Here is a 24,995-nt window from a genome sequence, read left to right as displayed (position 1 = left end):
GTAGATGTCCAGTATTCCCAGCATCATTTATTGAAGAGACTATCCTTTCCCAATTGTATATTCTTGGTGCCATTTTAAAAAATCCGTTGACTGTATATGCATCAGTTTATTTCTGGGCTCTTGTTTTGTTCCATTGGTCTATATGTCTGTTTTTATGCTAGTACCATACTGTTTTGCTTACAATAGCTTGGTATATAGTTTGAAACCAGGAAGTGTGATGCCTCCAGCTTTGTTCTTTTTACTTAAGATTGCTTTAGCTATTTGGGCTCTTTTGTATTTCCATACAAATTCAGAATACTTTTACCTATTTCTGTGAAAAGTTCCATTGGAATTTTGATAGGGATTGCATTGAATCAGTATATCACTTTGTGTAGAATGGACTTTTAACAATACTAATTTTTCCCATCCACGAACAAGAGATATTATTCCATTCATGTGTGTACTCTTTGATTTCTTTCACAAATGTTTTATAGTTTTCAGTGAATATAAGGCTTACATAAAACAATCTTATAATGGTCTATTTTAAGGTGATAACTTCGTTTGCATATAAAAGCTCAACACTTTTATCCCCTCCCTTATGTTTTTGATGTCAAAATTTACATATTTTTATATTGTGTATCCATTAAAAAATTATTGTACCTATTATTCTTTTTAATTATTTTGTCTTTTAATCATTGTACTAGAGTTATTAGTGATTTACAGACCACCATGACAATATTAGAGTATTCTGAATTTGACTGTATTTGCCTTTACCAGTGAGTTTTATACTGTCATATAACTTCATTTTACTAGTTGGCATCCTTTCTTTCCAGCTTGAAGAATTCCCTTTAGCGTTTCTTCTAAGGCAATGGTAGTGGTGATCAACTCTTTCAGCTTTTATTTGTCTAGGAATGTCTTTATGTGTCCTTCAGTGCTGAAGGATGTCTTTACAGGGTAAAGCATTCTTGGTTACCAGACTTTTTTCTTTCAGCACTTTGAACATATCATCCCACCCTTTCTGGGCCTGTAAAGTTCTGCTGAGAAATCTGCTTATAGCCTTATGGGCATTCCCTCCTGTGTGACAAGCTTCTTTTATTTTGCTAATTTCAAGATATTCTCTTTGCCTTTGATTTTTGTCAGTTGTATTATAATATGTCTTGGTTAAGTCTTCTTTGAGTTGACTCTGATTGGGGATCTTTGAATTTCATGATCTTGGATGTCCACATCTTTTCCCATATTTGGGGATTTTTCAGCCATTATTTGTTAAAATAAGCTCTGTCTCATTCTCTCTCTCTTTTTCTTCTGGGGCACCCATAATGTGAATATGCTTTCTTTTGATGGTTTCCATTAAGTCCCATAGGATTTCTTCACTCTTTTTCATTCTTTTTTCTTTTTCTTCCTCTAAACAGAGAGCTTCAAACTACCTCTTTGAGTTTGGTGACTCTTTTTTTCTGCTTGATTGAGTCTGCTGTTGAAGCTCTCTCTTTCATTTTTTAGTTCACTTGTATTCTTCAGCTCCAAAATTTCTGTTTAGTTCTTTTTTGTATTTCCTGTCACTTCACTGAACTTATTTTGTTCTTGTACTGTTTTCTTGATTTTATTAAATTGTTTGTGTTCTCTTGCAGTTTGCTGAGCTTCTTCAGAACAGTTATTTTTAATTCTTTGTTAGACATTTCATGTCTAACAAAGAATGGATCTCCATTTCTTTAGGGTGAGTTACTCGAAGTTTATTGTATTCCTTTGGTGATATCATGTTTCCTGATTTTTCATGATCCCTGTAGCCTTGCATAGGCATCTGTGCATTTGAAGAAGCAGTCACCTCTTCTATACTTTAGGGCTTGACTTCAATAAGGAAATATCTTCTCACACAGGTTGGGGCACACTGGGTCTAGAGGCACAAGGCACCAAGTACAGGGACATGTTGAAGCTGTGGGGCTAGAGGTCAGAGTCTCCTTGGCTCAGGTAGCTGGGATCCATGACATTGACAATTGCATGGTCCTTGGTGGTAAGAGCTAGAGAGGACCCTCAGTGGCTACAAGGGTTACTGGGGCCTCAGCAGCGCCTCCAGTCTAGTGTGAGGGACTGGGTAAGGTAGCAGTGGTGCCCAGAGCTGGTGGTGTGCATGCACTTAACTGAGGGGGTCAGCTGCAAGTGCCTGTGTGATGACAGAGGCTGGCTGCAGGCACCCAGGCAGTGGTGAGGGCTGGGGCAAGTATCAGGGGCCAGGGCCAACTGTGGGCACATGTGCAGCTGCTGAGACCATAGCTGGCAGTGTGTACTTGCACTGCAGGGTCTAGTCATGGGCATGTGTACGAGTGGCTGCAGGAGTGTGGGCTGTTGGTGTGTGCTCATGTAGCCACAGAGGCTAGTCATAGGCACATGCACAGTGGTAAGGTCAACTGTGTGTGGTTGAGCAGTTTCTGGGGACTGAGCTGGCAGCATGAGGGTGGTGGTAGCCACGCTAATCCTGGAGCCTGGTGCTTCTGTGGTGAGGTGAAGAGAGACTCAGACAGCTAGAGTCTGTGGATGCAAAAGCCTATGGGTCCGCCAGCAGTGAACCCTGTAGCAGGTCCACAGCTACTGTGCTGGCTGTTGGTTCCTCAGTGGTGAAGCTGCTGGGGTCCTCTGTGGAACAGTCCACTGGAGTCCATGATGGGTTCCTCGGTGATGAAAGCTGCAAGGAGTCCACAGCATCCGAAGAACTGTTGATGTCCTCAGCAGTGAAGAGTGGCTGGGGTCCTATGCAGAGCAGACCACTGGGAATTGTGGTCAATCCCACTGTATGGCTGATACTGGTAGTGTCTGCCCTTCCTTATTCTTAGCCATCTCCAGGTGTCTTGCCTATGCGTCTCTGGGTGAGGTACAACCAAAACAATCCTTCATGTAGTGCCCCAAAAGTCTGGGAAAGCTGGTTTCTCATCCTTTTCCCAGTGAAGGGAACTCTCTGGAGCCAGGGTGTTCCCTTTGGTGCCCAGCAGTGCTGGCCTGGGGAATGGGATGATGCAGGTAAATGAAAATGAAACCGTTTCTCCCACCCTTTTTGTATGGTTATTCTCAGTTTTTTGATTCACTGTGTTGCTGAGGTTTCTTTGTGTGTGTGTGTGTATGTGTGAGGAAGATTGGCCCTGAGCTAAGATCTGTGTCAATCTTCCTCTATTTTATGTTGGATGCTGCCACAGCATGGCTTGCCCGGAGCGGTGTTAGGTCCGCACCCAGGATCCAGGGCTGCAAACCCTGGGCCCCTAATGTGGAGTGGGTGAACTTAACCACTATGCCACCAGCCAGCCCCAGCTGAGGTTTCCTAAGTGGACTCCTGCGCATTCCCAGAGCTATTTTTATTCAAGGATAGTTGTCTACATGCTGTTCTTTGTTGGGAGACAGAGACTGGGATCTCTCCCTCTGCCATCTGGCAGATGCTACTCCAGTAATGTGCTTTTAATTTCAAATTCCACTTGTTCATTGCTGATATATAGGAAAGGGATTAGCTTTTGTATATTAACCTCGTATTATGCAGTCTTCCTATAATTGCTTATTTGTTCCAGGAGTTTTCGTCAATTCTCTGAGATTTTCTACATAGACAATCATGTCTTCTGCCAACAAAGTTTTATTTTTTCCTTCCCAATCCATCTATCTTTTATTTTATTTTCTTGCCTTATTACATTAACTAGGACTTCCACTACGATGCTGAAAAATAGTGGAAAGAGAACATCTTTGCTTTGTTCCTAAGCATGATGTTAGCTACAGTTTTATATACATGTTCTTTATCCACTTGAGGAAGTTCTCTATTTCTGGCTTGCTGAGAGTTTTTAATCATGAATGGGTGTTCAATTTTGTCAAAAACTTTTTCTGCATCTATCAATAAGACGATGTGATGTTTTTTCTTCACCCTGTTGATTTGATAAGCTACATTAACTCATTCTTGAATGATAAACCAGCCTTGCAAACCCAGCATAACTCCCACTAGGTTGTATAATTGTTTTTAAATATGATTGGATTTGATTTATTAATTTTTTGAGCATTTTTGCATCAATTTTTATGAGAGATATTAATCTGTATTTTTCTTTCTTGTAATCTGTTTGTCTGGTTTTAGCATTAATGTAATGCTGGCTTTATAGAATGAAGACGTTTTCTTCTGCTTCTAGCTTCTGGAAGAGATTATGAAGAACTGATATAATTTCTTTCTTCAATGTTTGGCAGAATTCACAGTGACCCTGCCTGGGCCTGGTGCTTTCTGTTTTGAAAGGTTAATTACTGATTCAATTTTTTTAATGGATATAGGCAGGTACAGATAGTCCCGTCTTGTGTGAGTTTTAGAAGACGTGTCTTTCAAAGAATTGGTTTATTTCATCCAGATTGTCAAATAGTGAGCATAGATTTGCTCATAATATCTTTTTTTTTTTTTTGAGGAAGATTAGCCCTGAGCTAACTACTGCCAGTCCTCCTCTTTTTTCTGAGGAAGCCTGGCCCTGAGCTAACATCGTGCCCATCTTCCTCTACTTTATATGTGGGACGCCTACCACAGCATGGCGTGCCAAACGGTGCCATGTCCGCGCCCGGGATCCGAACCGGCCAACCCCTGGCCACCGAGAAGCAGCATGTGCAAACTTAACTGATGCGCCACTGGGCCGGCCCCTCATAATATCTTTGTGTTATCCTTTTAATGTCCATGGGATCTGAGGTGATGTTCCCTATTTCATTTCTCATATTAGTAATTTCTCTTCTTTTTTTCTTAGCCTTGCTAAAGATTTATTGATTTTATTGATTTTTCAAAGAATCAGCTTTTGGTTTTGTTGATTGTTTAATGATTTCCTGTTTTCAGTTTCATTGATTTCTGCTCTAATCTTGTTTATTTGTTATGTTAATTTGGCTATTTTAACTATTTGTTTCCTTGAACTTAATTTGCACGTCTTTTTCTAGTTTTCTAAGTTGGAAACTTAGATTATTGATTTTATATCTTCCTTCCTTTACAATATATGCATTCAATTCTATTGATTTACCTCTAGGCAATGCTTTCACTGCATCTCAAAAATTTTGATGTTATGCTTTTACTTTCGTTTAATTCAGATGTTTTGAAATAAATATTTAATTTCTTTTGCTATTTCCTTAATTTTAACTTTTATTAAAAGTTATGTTTTTAAAGTTTATGTTTTTAAATTTTGTTTGAGATTTCTTCTTTGACTAATATGTTATTTAGAAGAATGTAGTTTAACATCTGAGTGTTTGGGTATTTTCCAGCTACCTTCCTGTTAATTATTTCTAGTTTAATTCCATTGTACTGTGAGCAGAGGTTGTATGATTTCTACCCTTTGAAATTTGTTAATGTGTGTTTTATGGCCCAGAATGTGATATATCTTGGTTGATGTTCCATGGAAGCTTGAGAAAAATGAGTATTCTCTATTTTCGGATGAAGTCATCTGTAGATGTCAATTATATCCAGTTGATTGATGGTGCTGTTGAGTTCAGCTGTATTCTTAGTGATTTTCTGCCTGCTGGATCTGTCCATTTCTTCTAAATGGGTCTTGAAGTCTCTAGCTCTAATAGTGGTTTCATCTATTTAGGCTTGCAATTCTATCAATTTTTGCCTCGCATATTTTGATGCCTTGTTGTTAGGTGCATACACATTAAGGATTGTTATGTGTTCTTAGAGCATTGACCCTTTTGTCATTACGTAATGTCTCTCTTTATCCCTTATAATTTTCCTTGCTCTGAAGCCTGCTCTGTGTGAAATTAATATAGCTATTCCAGCTTTTCTTTAATTAGTGAAAGCATGGTATATATTACAGTTTACTTTAGTCTATGTGTGTCTTTATATTTAAAGTCTGTTTCTTGTAGACAACATAGGATTAGGTCTTGTTTTTTGATTTACTCTGACAATCTATTTTTTAACTGGCATATTTAGACTATCGACATCTAAAGTGATTACTGACATAGTTGGATTAATTTCTATCATATTTGTTATTTTCTGCTCATTACACTTGTTTGTTTCTATTTTTATCTTCACCTCTTTTTCTGCCATTTATGGTTTTAATTGAGCATTTTATTATATGATTCCATTTTTCTTTCCTCTCTTAGCATATCAATTATAATTCTTTTTTTAGTCATTGCCCTGGAGTTTGCAATATATATTTACAACTAATCTAATTCCACTCTCATATAACACTATATCACTTGATAGGTAGTACAAATACCTTATAATAACAAAATATTCCTAATTCCTGCCTCCCATCTCTTGTATCATTGATGCCATTTCACTTATACATAAGCATAAATAAACATATATATATAGGCATAAACAATTGAATACACTTTTGCTATTATTATTTTGAACAACTGTCATCTATTAGATCACTTAAGAATAAGATAAGTAAAAGTTTTTATTTCACCTTCATTTATTGAGTCTCCAACTCTCTTCTTTTCTTTATGCAGATCTGAGCTCCTGGCCTATATCATTTCCCTTTTCTCTGAAGACATTCTCACAACATGTCTTGCAAGTCTGATCTACTGGTAACAAATTCTTTCATGGTTGGTTTGTCTGAGAAAATCTTTGTTTCTCCTTCACTTTTGAAGGATAATTTTTCAGGATATAGAATTCTAGGTTGGTGGTGTTTTCCTTTCAACACTTCAAATATTTCACTCCACTCTTTTATTCCTTGCAATGTTTCTGAGGAGAAGTGATATGTGATTCTCATCCTTACTCTTCTAAGGTAAGATGTGTTTTTCCTCTGACTTCTGTCAAGACTTTTTCTCTATGCTTGATTTTCTGAAATTTGAGTAGGATATGCCTAGTATAAGTTTTTGGCATTTATCCTGCTTGGTGTTCTCTGAGCTTGCTGGATCTGTGCTTTGGTGTCTGATATTAATTGAGAAAATTCTCAGTCGTTATTGCTTTAAATACTGCTTCTGATTTTTCTCTCTTCTCTTTCTGGTATTCTCATTGGTACTGTCATTAATGTTCAAATGAAATATGCATATGCTCAACACTTTTTGTAGTTATCCCACTGTACTTTGGTATTCTGGGGTTTTAGTTTCAGTCTTTTTTTTCTCTTTGCTTTTCAGTTTTGGAAGTCTGTATTGTCATAGCCTCAAACTCAGAGATTTTTTCCTCAGCTGTGTCCAGTCTAATAAAGATCTCATCAAAAACAATCTTACTTTCTGTTACAGTGTTTTTGATCTCTATTTTTTAAAGTTTTTCTTAGACTTTTCCATCTCTCTGCTTACATTATTCATCTGTCTTTTGCACGTTGCCTACTTTTTCCATTAAGGCCCTTAGCATATCAATCAGAGTTTGTAAAATTTCTGCCATACCTGGCTCTGGTTCTGATGCTTGTTCAGTCTCTTCAAATTGTATATTTGGCTTTTAGTACATCACCAATTTTTTGTTGAAAGTTGGACATAATGTAGTGAGTGAAAGCAACTGCAGTAAACAGGCCTTTAGTGATGTGGTGGTGAGGTGAGCAGGAAAGAGAAGCATTCTGCAGTCTTACGATTAAGCCTCAGTGTTTGGGGAGCCTGCGTCCCTAGAATGTGACTTCACCAGGACTCCTCAGTCCCCTGGCCCTCGTGTGGGACAGGAGGGCTAGAAGAGGCTGCAGTGCGATATTTCCATCCCTCATGTGTAAGTCTACAGGGGGCTGAAATTGAGTGTTTTCCTTCCCCAGGTCATTTAGGCTCTGATAAAAAATCAGATTAGGCTCTGCATAACTAGTTCTCCTGAGGGCAGACGTTAAGAAGAACAAATGCTCTGGCATATTTCAAAATGCTTCCTTTTCCCCTTCCCTTGCAGGAAGTACAAAAGGATATTTTTCTATATTTACTGTGCACACAATGTTTGGCAAGAACAAGAGGAATGAGAAAAGGTCAAGCCTACTAGACAGATACTGCTCTTTGTGCTACTTCCACTTCTGTCTTCATTTCTGAAATTATTTTTTTATCTTTTTTAAAATTGTTCAACTTTTTCATGATGTATTAACATTTTTATATACCATTGGATTATATTTGTTTATATTTCATTTAGAATTTTTCTAAAACTTTTTGTCTGTTATTTCTATATAGTTTAATTCCACTGTAGCAGAGATACACTCTATTTTATTTCAGTGGTTTAAAATTTGGTGAAACTCGCCTTATGGCCCAGAAAATGGTCAATTTCAGTAAATATACCACGTTCACTTGAAAAGGTGAGTGCAGTGTTCCACATATATCAACTGGATCAAATTTGTTAGGCATGCTATTTAAATATTCTGTGGATGATTTTTTTTGTCTGCTCTGTCAGCAATTAAGAGTGGGATGTTAAAGACTCTCACTATGATTGAAAACTTTCCTATTTCTCCTTTCAGTTCTTACTTTACTTTTTACTTTTCAAAGTATAGTTTACATACATTATTATGTTAGTTTCAGGTGTACAACATAGTGATTTGACATTATATACATTATGAAATGATCACCACAATAAGTCTAGTAACTATCTGTCACCATACAAAGTTATTATAATATTATTGACTATATTTCCTATGCTGCACATTACCTCCCCATGACCTATTTATTTATCTCTTAATCACCTTTGCCTATTTTGCCTGACCTCCCACCCTTCTCCCTTCTGACAACCACCAGTTTGTTCTCTGTATCTGTGAGTTTGTTTCTGTTTTGTTTTGTTTGCTCATTTGTTTTTTTTAAATTCCACATATACGTGAAATCACACAATATTTGTCTTTCTCTGTCTGACTTATTTTACTTAGCATAAAACCGTCGAAGTCTATCCATGTTATCACAAATGGCAAGATTTTGTCTTTTTTATAGCTGAGTAGTAGCCCATTGTATATACACACACATCTTCTTCGTCCATTCGTCTATCAATGGGCACCTAGGTTGCTTCCATGTCTTGGCTGTTATAAACAGTGCTGCAATGAATATAGGGGTGCATGTATCTTTTTGAATTAGTGTTTTTGTTTTCCTTGGGAAAATACCCAGGAATGAAATTGCTGGATTATATGGTAGTTTTATTTTTAATTTTTTGAGGAACCTCTATACTGTTTTCCATAGTGGCTGCACCAATTTACTTTCCCAAGAGCAGTCCATGAGGGTTTCTTCTTCTCCACATCCTTGCCCACTACCTCTCCCCTCCACCACCACATGGCTCAGCTCTGTAATCCCATCCCTGGTGGGGTCCCTTGCCATGGGAATGTTGCTGCAACCTCTTGGTCTCACCTCAAGTTTGTTTTTATGGCCAAGCTGATTTCAAAACACAAGAAAACTGAAAACCTGTGTGTCTTTTTTCTCAACGTGAGTTCAGCATACTCAGGCCCCATGGTCTAGTGTATGACAATCTGGGGCATGGCCTCCTCAGGCACAAGATATCTTCTGGCTCAAACCCAGAGCCATGGGCCCCTCTGTATCTGCACTTGTTATTTGTTGTCTTTTTGATGATAGCCATTCTGATAGATGTGAAGTGATATCTCATGGTGGTTTTAATTTGCATTTCCCTGATGATTAGTAATGTTGAACAACTTTTCATGTGTCTGTTGACCTTTTGTGTGTCTTCTTTGGAGAAATATCTATTCAGGTTTTCTGCCCATTTTTTAATCAGATTGTTTCTTTTTTTCAATATTGAGTTGTATGAGTTCTTTATATATTTTGGATATTAACCCCTATTGGATATATTATTTGCAAATATCTTCTCCCATTCAGTAGGTTGACTTTTTGTTTTTGTTAATGGTTTCCTTTGCTGTGTAAAAGCTTTTCATTTTGATGTAGTCTCATTTATGTATTTTTGCTTTTGTTGCCTTTACCTCAGGAGACAGATCCAAAAAAATATTGATAAGACCAAGGTCAGAAATTAATATCTATGTTTTCTTTTAGAAGTTTTATAGTTTCAGGTCTTATGTGCAAGTCCGTAATTCATTTTGAGTTAATTTTTGTATATGATGTAAGAAAGTGATCCAGTTTTATTCTTTTGCATACACCTGTCCAGTTTTCCCAACACTGTTTATTAAAAAAAATATCTTTTCCCCATTGTACATTCTTGGCTCCTCTGTTGTAGATTAATTGAGCACAAAAATGTGGGTTTGTTTCTGGGATCTCTATTCTGTTCCACTGAATACTGAGCCATCCTATGTCTTTTGATTAGAGCATTTAGTTCTTTAGACTTAAAGTAATTATTGATAGGTATGTACTTGTTTTCATTTAGTTAAACTGTTTTCTGGCTGTTTTTGTAATTCTTCTCTGATTCTTTCTTCTTTTTCTTTCTTCCCTTGTGATTTGATGACTTTCTTTAGTATTGTGTTTGTATTCCTTTATCCTTATTTTTTGTGTATCTGTTATTGGTTTTTGGTTTGTGGTTGCCATAAGGTTCTTACGTAACAAACTATGTATAGAGTAGTCTGTTGCAAGTTGATGATTGCCTAAGTTTGAGCACATTCTAAAAGCATTGCCTTTTTACCCTGCCCACATTTTATGTTTTTACATCACATTTTCCATCTTTTAATTTTGTGTATCCCTTAACACTTATTGTAGATATAGATGATTTTCCTACTTTTGTCTTTTAAGCTTCATACTAGCCATATAGGTGGTTGATCCACTGCCTTTACTATATCTTTGCCTTTACCAGTGAGATTTTTTTCTTTCACACTTTTCATATTTCTAGTTATGACCTTTTATGTTGCATTTAAAAAAGCCTCTTTGACATTTCTTGTAAGGTTGGTTTAGTGGTGATGAACTCTTTTAACTTTCACTTGTCTGGGAGACTCATCTCTGTTTCAATTCTGAGTGGTAACCTTGCTGGTTAGAGTATTCTTGGTTATAGGTTTTTTCCTTTCAGCCATTTAATATGGCATGCCACTCCTGGCTTGAAAAGTTTCTGCTGAAAAGTCAATTGAAAGCCCTGTGGGAGCTTCCTTGTATGTAACTAGTTGTTTTTCTCTTGCTGCTTTTAAAATCATCTCTTTATCATTCACTGTTGACATTTTAATTATAATGTGCCTTAGTGTGGGTCTCTTTGGGTTCATTTTGTTTGGGACTCCCTGTGCTTCCTGAAGTCAGGTGTCAGTTTCCTTCACCAGGTCATGGAAGTTTTTAGCCATTATTTCTTCAAATAGGTTTTCTGTCCCTTTCTTTCTCTCTTGTCATTCTAGGATCCCTATAATGCAAATGTTAGTATGCTTGACGTTGTCCCAGAGGTCCCTTAAACTATCCTCATTTTTTTAATTCTTTTTTCTTTCTGCTAACCTGATTGGATGATTTCCACTATCCTGTCTTCCAGATTGTTGATCTGTTATTCTGCATCATCTAATCTGCTGTTGATTTCCTCTAGTGTATTTTTTCACTTCATTTATTGTATTTTTAATCTCTGATTGGTTCTTTTTTATATTTTCCATCTCTTTGTTGAAGTTCTCACTGTGGTTCTCCATTCTTCTCCCTAGTTCAGTGAGCATCTTTATAACCATTACTTTGAACTCTTTATCTGGTAGATTTCTTAAGTCCATTTCATTTAGTTCTTTTTCTGAAGTGTTGTCTTTTTACTTCATTTGGAAGATATTTCTTGTCTCCTCATTTTGTCTAGCTCTTTGTGTTTGTTTTTATGTATTAGGTAGATCCACTACATCTCCCAGTCTTGAAAGAGTGGCCTTATGTAGTAGATATCCTGTGGGGCCCAGTAGAGTGGTTCCCTCTGGTTGCCAAGAGTCAGGTCCTCCAGGGATACACCCTGTGTGGGCTGAGTGCACCCTCCTGTTGTGTCTGGGTTGCTATCGCTGTGGGTACACTGGTGTGAAGGAGTGGTCACTGGTGCAACTGGCTCTGAGGCCAGGCTGTGACTGTTGTGAGTTCCCTGCCATGTGGGTCAGCCTCAGGGGCAGGAGACACTTCAAGGGGATGCTAGTCCTTGATAAAGTTGCCCACTAGGTGTAATGGAGTTGGGGGGAGTGGTCTTGAGGGTCTCTGGTCCTTGCTGGGGCTGCCAACTAGGTGTGGCCAGGTCGGTGGCTGCTTTGGAGGGGCTCTGGTGCCAACTAGGGTCGCCTGCCAGGTGCAAAAGGGTGAGGGGCTGCTTTGGAGGAGCTCTGACTGGGGCAAGTCCACAAAGGAACACTTGGATAGGGCAATTCTTTTTAGTAAGGTAGATAGGGAGAGTCAGAAATGATGCCTGCCAGTGCTGGGCCAGCTAGGTAGAAAGTGAGAAAAAAATGGCTTCTGGTAGCACCTCCATCCCCAGAGAAAGTTCCAACAGATCCCTTCTCCTCTGGCACATGCCCTAAAATTAGTTAATGAATCTCCTCCAAGTATGACCCAGGTGCTTTTGAAACTGTTGCCTCTGTGCCAGGACTTGGAGTGAGTGAGTTTTCGTGCATGTTCTTTGAAAGTGGAGTCATGGTTTCCTACAGCCCTCTGGCTCTGCCAGACATAAGTTCTGCTGGTTTTCAAAGCCAGATGTTATGGGGGCTTGTCTTTACCATGCAAGTCCCCTGGTCTAGGGAGCCTGATGTGGGGTTTGGGCCCCTCACTGCTAAGGGAGGACCCCCAAGGCTGTGACATTCCTCCTGCCTCTGAGTTGCTGTGCCTGGGGTGTGGGTCCAGACCCAGACCACATCTCCTCCCCTCCTACCTACCTCAGTGTGGCTCTTTATTTATATCTTTAGTGGTAGAGAATCTTCTGCTAGTCTTCAGACCATTCTCAGAGATAGTTGCTCTGTACGTAGTTGTAGTGTTGTTGTGTCTGTGGGAGGGGCCAAGCCTGGGATCTTCCTACTCCCCCATCTGGATCCCCTTTCAGTTTTTGCTTTATATATTTTCAGTTTATTCTAATAGCTGCAAACAAATTCAAAATTATATCTATCTAGTAGAGTGGCCATTTTATTATCACAAAATATCTCTGTTTCTAGTAATTCTTCCTGCCTCAAATCTGCTTTGTCTGATATCATTACGATTATAACAGCTTGTTTCGGTTAGACTTTACAAGTTACGTCACCAACATTCTTTTACTTTTAACTGTGCTTTGTCCTTATATTAAAGCATATCTCTTCTAAACAGCATATATTTGGGATTTTTAAAAATCCTGAATCTTTGCTTTTTAATTGAAGCATTTACTGATGTATTTGACATTATATTTATTAACTCTTTTCTATTTGTCCTCTCTGATTCATTTTGTCTCTTTATTGAATTATTTAAGTTAATGAAGTATTTATGATTCTGTTTTTTCTAATTTTATTTTTCCTTTTTATAAGCTTATTAGTATTATTCTATAGTTTCAACCTAAATCCTGGACTGATTAGGGCTACTCTAAATAGTAAGTATTTTTGTCACTTCATCAATACAAGGTTGAATTCCACTAACCCCCTCTCACTTTTAATATTATCAATATCATGTACTCTAATTCTACATATATTTTAAAGCATATGCCATTACTATTATTGTTATATAGAGAAATATTTGTTTAGATTTAGCTATATATTCACTTTCTTTCATTGTTCTTCATTCCTTTCCATATTTCCATGTTTCCATCATTTTCCTATTGCTTGAAGAACTTTCTGATTATTTCTTTCATTGCAGGTTTGCTGCCAATAAATCCTCCCAGCTTCTGTGTATCTAAAGGTCTTTATTCTCAAAGGATTATTTTTGCTAAATAAAGGATTCTGGATTGGCAATTATTTTCGTTCAGCGTATTGAAGTTGTCATTCTATTGTCTTCACGCTCAGATAATTTCTGTTGAGAATTCAGCTCAGTACTGTTGCTCCTTTTAAAGTAATGCGTCTATTTTCACCCAGATGCTTTGAAAATTTTCCTTTTTGTCTTTTAGCAGTTTTACTGCGCTGCACATATATATATATATAATGTCTTTTTCTTTTTAATTTAATTTTTTATGGTGCATAGTTATTCTTTAATCTTTCACTTCTATCTTTTGTCAGTTTTGAAAATTCTCAGCTATTATGTCCTCAAATACTACTTCCATTCCATGACCTGGCTCCCCTATCTAAAATTACAATTATATACATTTTAGATCTTTCACAATGTCTTCTCTCTATTTTCCATACTGTTTTTCTTCATTTTTAAAAGTTTCTTTCTGCAGTTCAAAAAGGTATTTTCTACAGATCTATTCTCCAGCTCACTAACCCGGTCTCTTGTGTCCGACCTGCTGTTGAAAGTGTTTAGTTGCTGATTTCAGTTATTTTATAGCTTTATAATTTCCATTTGATTCTGTTTAATAGATTCACATTATCTGATAAAAACTGCCATCTCGTCGTTCACTTATTTGAACATAGTATCTGATGATTCTTCATCACCTGTGGAGCTGCTGCTAGTTTGTATTTTTTATCCTGGCTTTTGGTCACCTGATCCTATCTCCTAAGAGCTTGACAATAAATTATCAAGGATAACCATGAATGGAGGATATTGTGTGCAAATATTATAGAGATGTGAAAGATAGCACCTTTATCTAGGGGTTATTTACTTTTATCTGGAAGATAGAATTGGGACAAATCAACTTTCCATTCAGGATGAAAATGTTTCAAACTGGGTTTCTGTCTTAGTGAAGGATAACCTACTTCTAATTTCTGCTTTCTCCTAGAAAATAGCACCTTGGGGATCTTATCTGAAAGCTCATAGTGTTGGCATGGCCCCTCCTCTTTGTCTTGTCCTGAACTTCAATGTTTGTATTTCCAGCCTAATGCTTAATTACATGCTTCAATTTATCTAGGATTGTCACTCTAGTTTTGCTTGACCTCTTGATCTCTCACCTCCCACTATCTTCACTCACCCCCAACCAGCTTAAGAAGCAACAAATGCCTGCATAGGAAATATAGGCTCAGCTTTCTATAATTACCTTTCCTACAAGCTTTTGTTCTCAAATCCAGGCTGCCTTGGTACCTCTAAATTTCACCATTTGTCTCTCTGTAGCAGTGACATTGCTGTAGATCTCTGCCACATTTTTCATTTTATCTTCTCAGACTCATGCCCTTAGAAATTGGCAAATACCTCTATAAGGGAAGTAGCGAGTGATGTAAGACTCACCTCAATGCCATTTCCCTTCTCTAAGCATCTTGGCCACACACATTGTATGCCTTCAGAAGGTTGTTGTTGTTGTTGTTTGAAATTTTATCAGCTTTTTATAGTATTCCAGGCGGGATAGCTATTCTGATAAAATCTACTACTTCACAGCCAAAGGTAAGGATGCTGACCACCTCCTTCCAGTCCCACTGCTACTCCCCTGGACATGAGTTCCCATCATATCTCATCTGGAATGCGGCATTAGCCTCATGGCTTTTCCCCTAGCTTGTACCCTTGCCCTCTACAATCTCTTTTCAACAGAGCAGCCAGAGTGATAGCTAAAAATGTAGAGTTCTGGAGGATTTGAGAAAAAAAGTAAGTCTACAATATCCTACTGGACACCCCCAGAGTCCTAGTCTTCCCTGTCCCACCCTGCTTCAGTCACACTGGCCTCCTGATTGTTTCTGAAACTCTGGGACCCTTCCACTTTAGAGTCTCGGTGTGGGCTGATTCTTCTTCCTTGAGTGCCCTTCCTCCACATAGTTTCATGGCTAATTTTTCCATCTCCTTCAAGTCTTTGCTTAAATGTCATCTACTCAAATAAACCTATGTTAATCACTTTACTAAAATATGATCTTCCTCACCCCTCCCTAGCCTGCTACTTTTTACTCCCCTCACCTAACTCCACTTTCTTCTTTTTCTCCATAATATTATCACTTTCTAGCATAACATAAAATTTGCTGTTCATCGTGTTTATTGTTTTTCTTTTCATCTAAACCCTATCCTGTCCCTGGCTAGAAAGTTAACTCGAGCAGGACTAGAATCTGTGCCTGTTTTTTTAATTGATATATTCCAAGCACTTGGAATAATAGTAGAAGCATTCAAAGGATAAGATGAATGGTAAACATAGAAATATTTTGGTAGAGAAGGGCAATCAAAATAGTCTAATAATTATGGAATTTAATTCGTTCATCAATAACTTATTGAATATCCACTCTGTACCAGGATACTAAAAAAATAATAATAAACAAGACAGGGACTTAGAGCTTAAAAACCTTTCTCAAGAAATGGATATGTTTGTAAATACAATGTATACATATATCACAACATCATGTTGCATGCTTTAACTATTTTAAATTTTATTTGTCAATTATACCTCAAAAAGGTGTTAGAAAAATGAGTTATTAGCTACTTTCAGTATTCTTAAAATGATTGCAAGTGCTCCCTCAAAGCTCTAGGAATTGCTACATTTTCCAGTGAGGAAAAGATGGTGAGCATGATATTGCTAAGAGTCAAGCCATGAGTGTTTTCCCCCAGAACTCTACTTTGATTAGCTGTGCACCATGGCCCCAAGAAAGATGTGGCCCAAATCAATTCTCAAGAAGTGGTTAATATCAACAAGCACCAAATCATATGTCAAAGGAAAACATCAGGAAAACAGTGAAGTTGTTGCTATTTTTACTTTAAGGTTATCTATAATACACATATTATAATGTTTCATGCTTCTCTAGTTCAGATACTACCAAAGCTGTGAAGAGTATATTCTATTTTTAGCAAATGCAGAAGATTATTCTTCATTTGTTTCTTATGACTTTAATAAAAATGGCTACCGTTAAAGAGCAACAACTACATTTCTAGAAACTAAGTGCTTTAGATATACTCTCTATGACCTAACAGAATAGTTATTTTCATTTTATTTATTTGTCCAGGTTATAGAACTATCTAAAATATATATGATTCTTGTACATATTATCATATATCTGTCATTTATATATATTTGCCTACATGTATGCATATATAACTACATACATCCATAAATTTATAGATTTATCTCTATCATCTACCTACCTATCCAAGAGCATGTCACCATGTTCCTATAATAATCTTTTATCTAAATAATTACACCAGCCTTGGAAATGACTACTGACGTACAATTGTAGATATCTGAGAAACCAAGAAACAAAGTAGGAGAAAAAATTAATCTAGCCTAATTAATATAATTTAGAAGCTCTTCTATTTAACTAAGTTAAATTATGAAATACTATTTGTAAATTTCATTTGATCACATAAATTGATAGTTTTTTTTATTACTTTCAATTTTTCAAAGGTTGTATCTATTTTCATTTCTGCTGGGTTGGAGGGTTCCCAAATGACAGCTCAGAAACAAGTTCTGTTAGGACATATCTAAGGTTTGCAATCTCCCAAAACTAATATGTTCCTTCTCACACAATCCCAATTTTGTATCTCTCTGATACCTATAACCTTTATATCTCTCCACCAATAAGACGTAAGAGAAGGGGAAATTGAAGTTGTGACAACATTTTCTTTTTCCCCATAAAAGCCTTCTACAAGGAGGACACAGCTGAATGACACAGCAGGAAGTCTTAAACAATTATGTAATACTTGGCTCTGATACCCACTAGTTTGAAAATAACCCATAAAGTCAAAAGTTAAATCTTTACATCTCCCCTGGTAAACAGCTTCTGAAATGTTTTCAAAATAACTTCTCATCAGATTTATCTAATTAGAAACATCCCTCAGTTATTTTCTATGTAAAGCAGCTGTACTAGCATCAAGACAACTCCAGAATGTTCAGTTGAAGCAATAACAGCAAGAACAGTCTGCAGTCCACAAATATTCAGGGAGAAGGAGGGTTTCCTCACACAGCTGTGGCATTAGGTATAACATGTACTTAATCTTACTAACAGTTATAATCTTCAAAAGTAAGCAGAGAGACAACAAACATGCCCAATGTTAATGACCAAAATGGTAGACAGGTTCTCTCAGTACAATCCACGGACAAAACCTCCTTATTGTTATTTTATGATTTTGTTAAAAATGCAATTTCCTGACTTATTCCAGTCATTGAATTGGATTCTTTGTGGTCCTAGGACTCCATTTCAGTAAGCCCACCAGGTGAATCTTACGTACACTATGTTTAAAAAAAAAAACAACTACCAGAGATTTAAAAACAACCACAATGATCTCTAACAACATCTGTTGATGGTGAGTGGTGTTGACTCATTCTTCCTCTGTTCGGTCTTAAATTGAATTTTTGTAAATAGAGTTGCTTTTGTTTATACTACATCTTTTGGTTTTTGCTTGGTGTTCTGGGAATCTGTCTGTAGAAAAACCCTTGGATGTACTGCGGATGTATTTTGGAAGAAAATACTTGGCTATGTTTATCCCAGTGAAATTAGAAAGAGCTGAAGATTGAGATGCCAGGGAGTATAAGAGAATTAACATTAACATTTATATTTAGGGCCAAAACACAGGCTAGAAAGCTAGAAACATTTTGATAGTGTTTAATACACAGTTGAAGGTAATAGGAGTGGTGCCGAAATATTTGTACAATTGGAATCCATGACTGTTAGGTAGTAATCATCATCATTGTGGTCATCAATATTTGTATTGTGCATTACATTTTATTAGGTCTGCTTGTGTGGATTATCTCATTAAATTCTCAAAACAGTCTGAGTGGCTTCTGTACGGAACTTTCTTTTCCCAATATGATTTTCCCTGTCCTCTTAGTGTTCCAATTCCAATAAATGTCATATTCATCCACCCAATTGGTTATGTCAGAAACTTTGGAGCTGTCTATGACCACTCTCTCTCATGCCCCTTTCCCTCCCTACCCTCCAACATACACGTCTGATGGGTTAAATTTATTGACTTAGAAGATCACTTAGATACTCATAAAAATCCCTGGCAGCTGAAGACAAGAAGCCCAATGAATACCTCATAATGAATACCTCATGTGTTTACAGACCCGCTAGCATCTAGATGATCAAGTTCAAACACCTTATTTTCTTTCAGATAAAACAACAAATAACAGAAAAGTAATCTCTCTTATTGACCAGAAAAAAATGATCTCAAGTGACTTAATAGTGACATCATATTGTTGATCCTGTTGTTCCAGTTATGGTAGCTGTCAGGATGCCAGCTCACCTTCACAAATACTGTCTGCCAGTCCACAATCCACTGATTCTTCCAGGTGTATCCCACTGGACATAAACTACCTCAAGGAACACCCCTTCCCACTGCCATCCACCGCCATCAACACACACGTACTGCATGTACATGGGCATTTTGTTGTTCATCCAAAACTTATCATTTCTCAAGTTTTGGTTTATCCAAAGTCTGTCATTTCCTAAGTTTTGGTTTGTGATTTACCTGCCCCTCTCTGCTTTTTCTATCTTGCTTCTCGGTGTTTTCCTGCCTTTGGCATGTGAGGGTTACTCAGCTTGAATGATTATGTTTCCTATGGTAACCTCAGTGTATCTGGGGTTAATCTATGCCTACCCTCAGTGGTACTTGACAACCTGGTAGTATTCTTTCCAGATAAACAAAAACTGAAAGAATGCATTGGAAGTACATGACCTTACAAGAAATACTTAAGGAGGCTCTTTAGTCTGAAGGCAAGTGACCCAATAGGATAATTTATATCTACGTGAAAAACAAAGAGCCCTACTGATGGTAATTATTAATGTAGTTATGAAAGACAGTATAATTGAGTATTTCTTCTTCTTTCTTATGTTAACTTATTTTAAAAGCGATTATGCAAAGTAATATCTATCTACTTGGCCCTCAAAAATACAGATAAGTAATGTCTTTGACAATAACAGGACAAAACAGATGATCAGGGGCAAAGCTGCCTTAGAGTGAGGCAATGACACAAAGTGGCATCTCAAAACCACAGGGACAAATAAAAAGAACCAACAATGGTAGAGAAGAAGGTTAATATAACAAACTCTATAAATATATACTTGCTTTCCTTCTCTAAAAAGAATAAAATTATGCAAATTGATAATTGTACCAATGTATATTTGGGCTTTCAACATGTACAGATGTTGTATGTAAATGATAGCACGAAAATGAGAAAGAAGAAATAGAAGTACATAGGAGTAGTGTTTCTATATCTCACTGAAAATAAATTAGTATAGATATGAAGTTAATTTTAATTAATTAGGAGGAATATTATAAACCATAGAACAACAATTCATAAAATAACTCAAAAAGTATATTGAAAAATCATGAAAGGAATTAATATGTTACACTAAAAATTATCCATTAGGGTCTGGCCTGGTGGCACAGTGGTTAAGTGCACACATTCCGCTTTGGTGGCCCAGGGTTTGCCTGTTCAGATCCTGGATGTGCACGTGGCACTGCTTGGCAAGCCGTGCAGTGGTAGGCATCCCACATGTAAAGGAGAGGAGGATGGGCATGGATGTTAGCTCAGGGCCAGTCTTCCTCAGCAAAAAGAGAAGGATGGCAGTGAATGTTAGCTCAGGGTTAATCTTCCTCCAAAAAAAAAAAAATCGATTAATGTAAAAAGAAGCAGAAAAGGAGAAACAAAGGAAGAGAAAAGACATGACACATATAATAGACAAAAAGAAAAATGTCAGAAGTAAATCCAATGATATCAATAATCATATTAAAATGTAAATGAATTGAAAAGCAAAGATCGTCAAACTGGATACAAAAGGTAACATCCAACTATATGCTGTCTACAGGAGACACATTTTGGATTCAAAGATACAAATAGATTGAAAATGAATAGAAGAGATATATTATTCTAACAGCAATCATATGAAAGCTGAAACGATTCTACCAATAGTGGACAAAATATATTTAAAATGAAAATGCTCTTAGAGGTAAAAAGGTACATTTTATAATGACCAAACCTTTAATTTATAAGGAAAAGATAAAAATTATAATCTTAAACGTATCTACTGCCAGATCCTCAAAATATCTGAAGGAAAACAGAGTAAATGGAAGGTAGACCTTGATAATGTGACATCATAGTTGGAGACTTGAATAATGTATAGAAAAATCAGGCAGAATATAAACAAGAAAATGGAAGACTTGCACAACACTGTGCATGGACTAAACCTAACAGACATCTATGGAACACTTCGCCAACAACAGCACAATACCCACTGTTCTCAAGTGCACATGGAAAATTTTTCAGGATAAACTACTAGGTCATAAAACAAGCTTAAAAGGATTGAAATCATACAAGGTATGTTCGTGACCACAATAGAATAAAATTAGAAATTTATAACAGAAAGGAATTTGGGAAATTCACAAATACATGGGAATTAAACAGCATGCTCCTAAATAATGAATGTATCAAAGAAGAAATCATAAGGGAAGTTGGAAAATACTTTGAGATAAGTTAAAATAAAGACACAACATACCAAACATTATTGGATGCAGCTAAAGCAGAGCATCAAAGGAAATTTATAGCTGTAAATGCCTATATGTATACACGTGTACATACAAAGATCTCAAATCAATAACCTAAATTTCAACCATAAGGCACTAGCAAAAGAGTAAAATAAACACTAAATAAGCAGAAAGAAGGAAATAATAAGATTTAGATCAGAAATAAGTGAAACAGAGAATAGAAAATTAGTAGATAAAATCCATAAAGTCAGAAGTTGGATTTTCCAAAAACACTCACAAAATTGATAAGCCTTGGGGGCCACCCTAGTGGCATAGTGACTGAGTTCCCATGCTCCACTTTGGCGGCCCAGGGTCCATGGGTTCGGATCCCAGGTGCAGGCCTACACACCACACATTAAGCCATGCTGTGATAGAGTCCCACATACAAAACAGAGAAAGATTGGCACAGTTGTTAGCTCAGGTCCAATCTTCCTCACCAGGAAAGAAAACAACTGATAATCATTTAGCTATAATGACCAAGAGAAAAAGGAGAAGATTCAAACTACTGAAATCAAGAATAAAATAGGAGATGTCAATACAGACCTTGCAGAAACAAAAAAGATTATAAAGAATACTATGAATGAACAATTGTAGAGCAACAAATTAGATAAATTAGATGAAATTGACAGATCCCTATAAGAAACACATTATAGGGGCCAGCTCACTGGAGCAGCAGTTAAGTTTGCACATTCCACTTCAGTGGCCCGGGGTTTGCTGGTTAGGATCCCGGGTGCAGACCTATGCACCACTTCTTAAACCATGCTGTGGTAGGCGTCTCACATGTAAAGTAGAGAAGATGGGCACTGATGTTAGCACAGGGCCAGTCTTCCTCAGCAAAAAGAGGAGGATTGGCAGCAGTTAGCTCAGGGATAATCTTCCTCAAAGAAAAAAAAAAGAAACATATTATAAAGACTGATTCAGGAAGAAATAGAAATTCTGAATAACAAGTAAAGTATAACAACTAAACAAGTATAAGTAAAAAGATTGAATTAGTAGTCAAAAGACTTTCCATAAAGAAAAGCCCAATATTAAATCGTTTCACTGGTAAATTCTACTAAACATTTAAAGAAGAATTAATAACAATTCTTCACAAACACTACCAAAAAGTAGAGCAGGAGCACTTCCTAACTCATTCTATGAGGCCTCTATCACCTTAATGTCTAAATCAGAAAAAGATATCACAAAAAAGAAAACTACAGACAAATATCTCTTTTTAACACAGATGCAAAAAGTTCTCAACAAAATAAAAGCAAATGGAATCTATCAACATATGAAAAGTATTATACACCCTGATGAAGTGGCATTAATCCCATGAATGCAAGATGGGTTTAACATCTAAAAATAAATTAATGTAACCTATCCTACTAATAGAATAATGACAAAAACAGAATTATCTCAATAGACACCAAAAAAAGCATTTAACAACTCCAAACCTCTTTCATGATAAAAGTGTTCAACAAAGTGGGAACAGAAATAAACTGAACCTGATAAAGGGCATCTATAAAAAACTGACAGCCAACATGATACTTATTGGTGAAAAACAATGCATTCCCCCTAAGATAAGAAACAAGACAATGATATCTGTTCTCTCCACTTCTTTTCAAACTTGCGCTGGAGGTTTCAGCCAGGGAAATTGGGCAACAAGTAAAATAAAAGATATCTTGATTGGAAAGAAAGATGTAAAACTATCTCTCCTCACAGATGACAACCTCAAAAGATCATCAAAAACCATAGAATTAATAAACAAGTTAGCAATGTTGCCAGGTACAAGATCAAAATACAAGAATCAATTGTTTTTCTCTAAACTAACAAAGAACAATCTGAAAATTAAATTAAGAATACAATTCCATTTACAATAACATCAAAAGGAATAAAATACTTAGAAATAAATGTATCAAAGAAGTGAAAAATTTATACCCTGAAAACTACAAAATATTGTTGGAAACATAAATAAATAAAGATATCCCATGTTCATGGATCAGAAGACTTAATATTGTTGAGATGGCATACTCCCCAAATTGATCTATGAATTCAATGCAATTCCTACCAAAATACCAGCTGGCATTTTTGCAGAATCTCAAAAGCTGAACCTAGATATACTATGCAAGAGGAAGGAGCCCAGAACAGCCAAAAAAAAAAAAACAAAACAAAACACTGAAAAAGAAGAGCAAAGATGGAGGCTTCTCACTTCCTAATTTCAAAACTTTATTACAAAACAACTGTAATCAAGACATTTTTTTTTTTTTACTGGAATAAGGCCAGAAATATGGATCAGGAACAGAATTAAGAAGCAGCAAATAAACCCTCAAATTTATGTTTAGTTGAATTTTGACAATGATTCCAAGACAATTCAATGGGGGAAGAAGAGTCTTTCTGAAAAATGGTCCTGGGAAAACTGGATATTCAAATGCAAAAGAATGAAGTTGGACCCCTACTTCACAATATATACAAAACTTAACTGGAAACGTGTCAGGGACCTAAATGTAAAAGCTAAAACTGTGAAACTCCTACAAGAAAATATAGAATAAATCTTTGTGACCTTGGATCAGGCAAAGTTTTCTTTGATATAACACCAGAAACACAAATGCCAAAAGAAAAAAATAGATAAATTAGATTTCATAAAAACTAAAAACGTCTGTGCTTCAAAAAACACCATCAAGATATTGAAAACACATAGAATGAAAAATAAATTTGCAAATCGTATATGATGAGACATATCTAGAATATATAAAGAACTCTTATGGGTCAACAAAAAGTGAACCAATTAAAAAATGAGCAAAAGACATGAATAGATATTTCTCCACAGAAGATATGCAAATAGGCAATCAGCACATGAAAAGAGGCTAACATCATTAGTCATTAGGGAAATACAGATCCAAAACACCATGAGATACTTCTCCATGCTCACTATCCAGGCTGTAAATAAGATATGGAGAAATTAGAACCCTCAAACATCACTGATGGGGATGAAGAATGGTGTAGCTGCTACGGAAAACAGTGGCAATTCCATAACATGTTAACCGTAGAGTATCATATGGCCCAGCAATTCTACTCCTAAGTAGAATTGAAAATATATGTCCCAAGGGAAATGAAAACCTAAGAAAATATGTCCACACAAAAACACATACATGGATGTTTATAGCAGTATTTCTAATAGCCAAAAAGTAAAAAAAAAGAAAAAGTCCATTGATGATGAATGGATAAATAAACGCAGTATACTGATACAATGGAGTATTGTTTGGCAATAAAGAGGAATGAAGTATTGACACATGCAATGACATGGATGAACTTTGAAAACATTATGCTGAAAGAAAGAAGCCAATTACAAAAGATCACACGTTGCATGAGTCCATTTATATGCAATGTCCAGGATAGGCAAATCCAGAAAGATAGAAAGTAAATAGGGGTTGCCTAGGTCTGTGGTTGTTATGGGTAGTTAAGGAATGACTGCTAGCTGAACATGGTATGTTTCTACCTTTATATATTCTGTGAATTCTTTCACTGGTGTTTCAGTTTTCAAGTGTGCAGATCTTGATCATATTTTGTGATTTTTATACTGAGATATTTCTCGTTTTGTAGATCTTATTACTTGTCTTTTTTAAAATTTAAATTTCCCACTACCTTTACTAAGCTGCAGGTTTACAGAGGCTGCTTTGTGGTAAGACATGACCAACAATGTCATCTGTTGGTTTTTTTCGGCAGAGAGGATCAATGTTCTATTACACAGCTTAAGCACCTCCCAAAGAGCTGAAGTGGAATGACTCAGATTTTTAAGAATAGTTCAAAGAAGGCCTTGTTGCACCTCTGAATAGCAAACA

Source organism: Equus przewalskii, chromosome 16 (genome assembly GCF_037783145.1).
Source record: "Equus przewalskii isolate Varuska chromosome 16, EquPr2, whole genome shotgun sequence".
Taxonomy (NCBI): Eukaryota; Metazoa; Chordata; class Mammalia; order Perissodactyla; family Equidae; genus Equus; species Equus przewalskii.
This window is presented reverse-complemented; position numbering follows the sequence as displayed.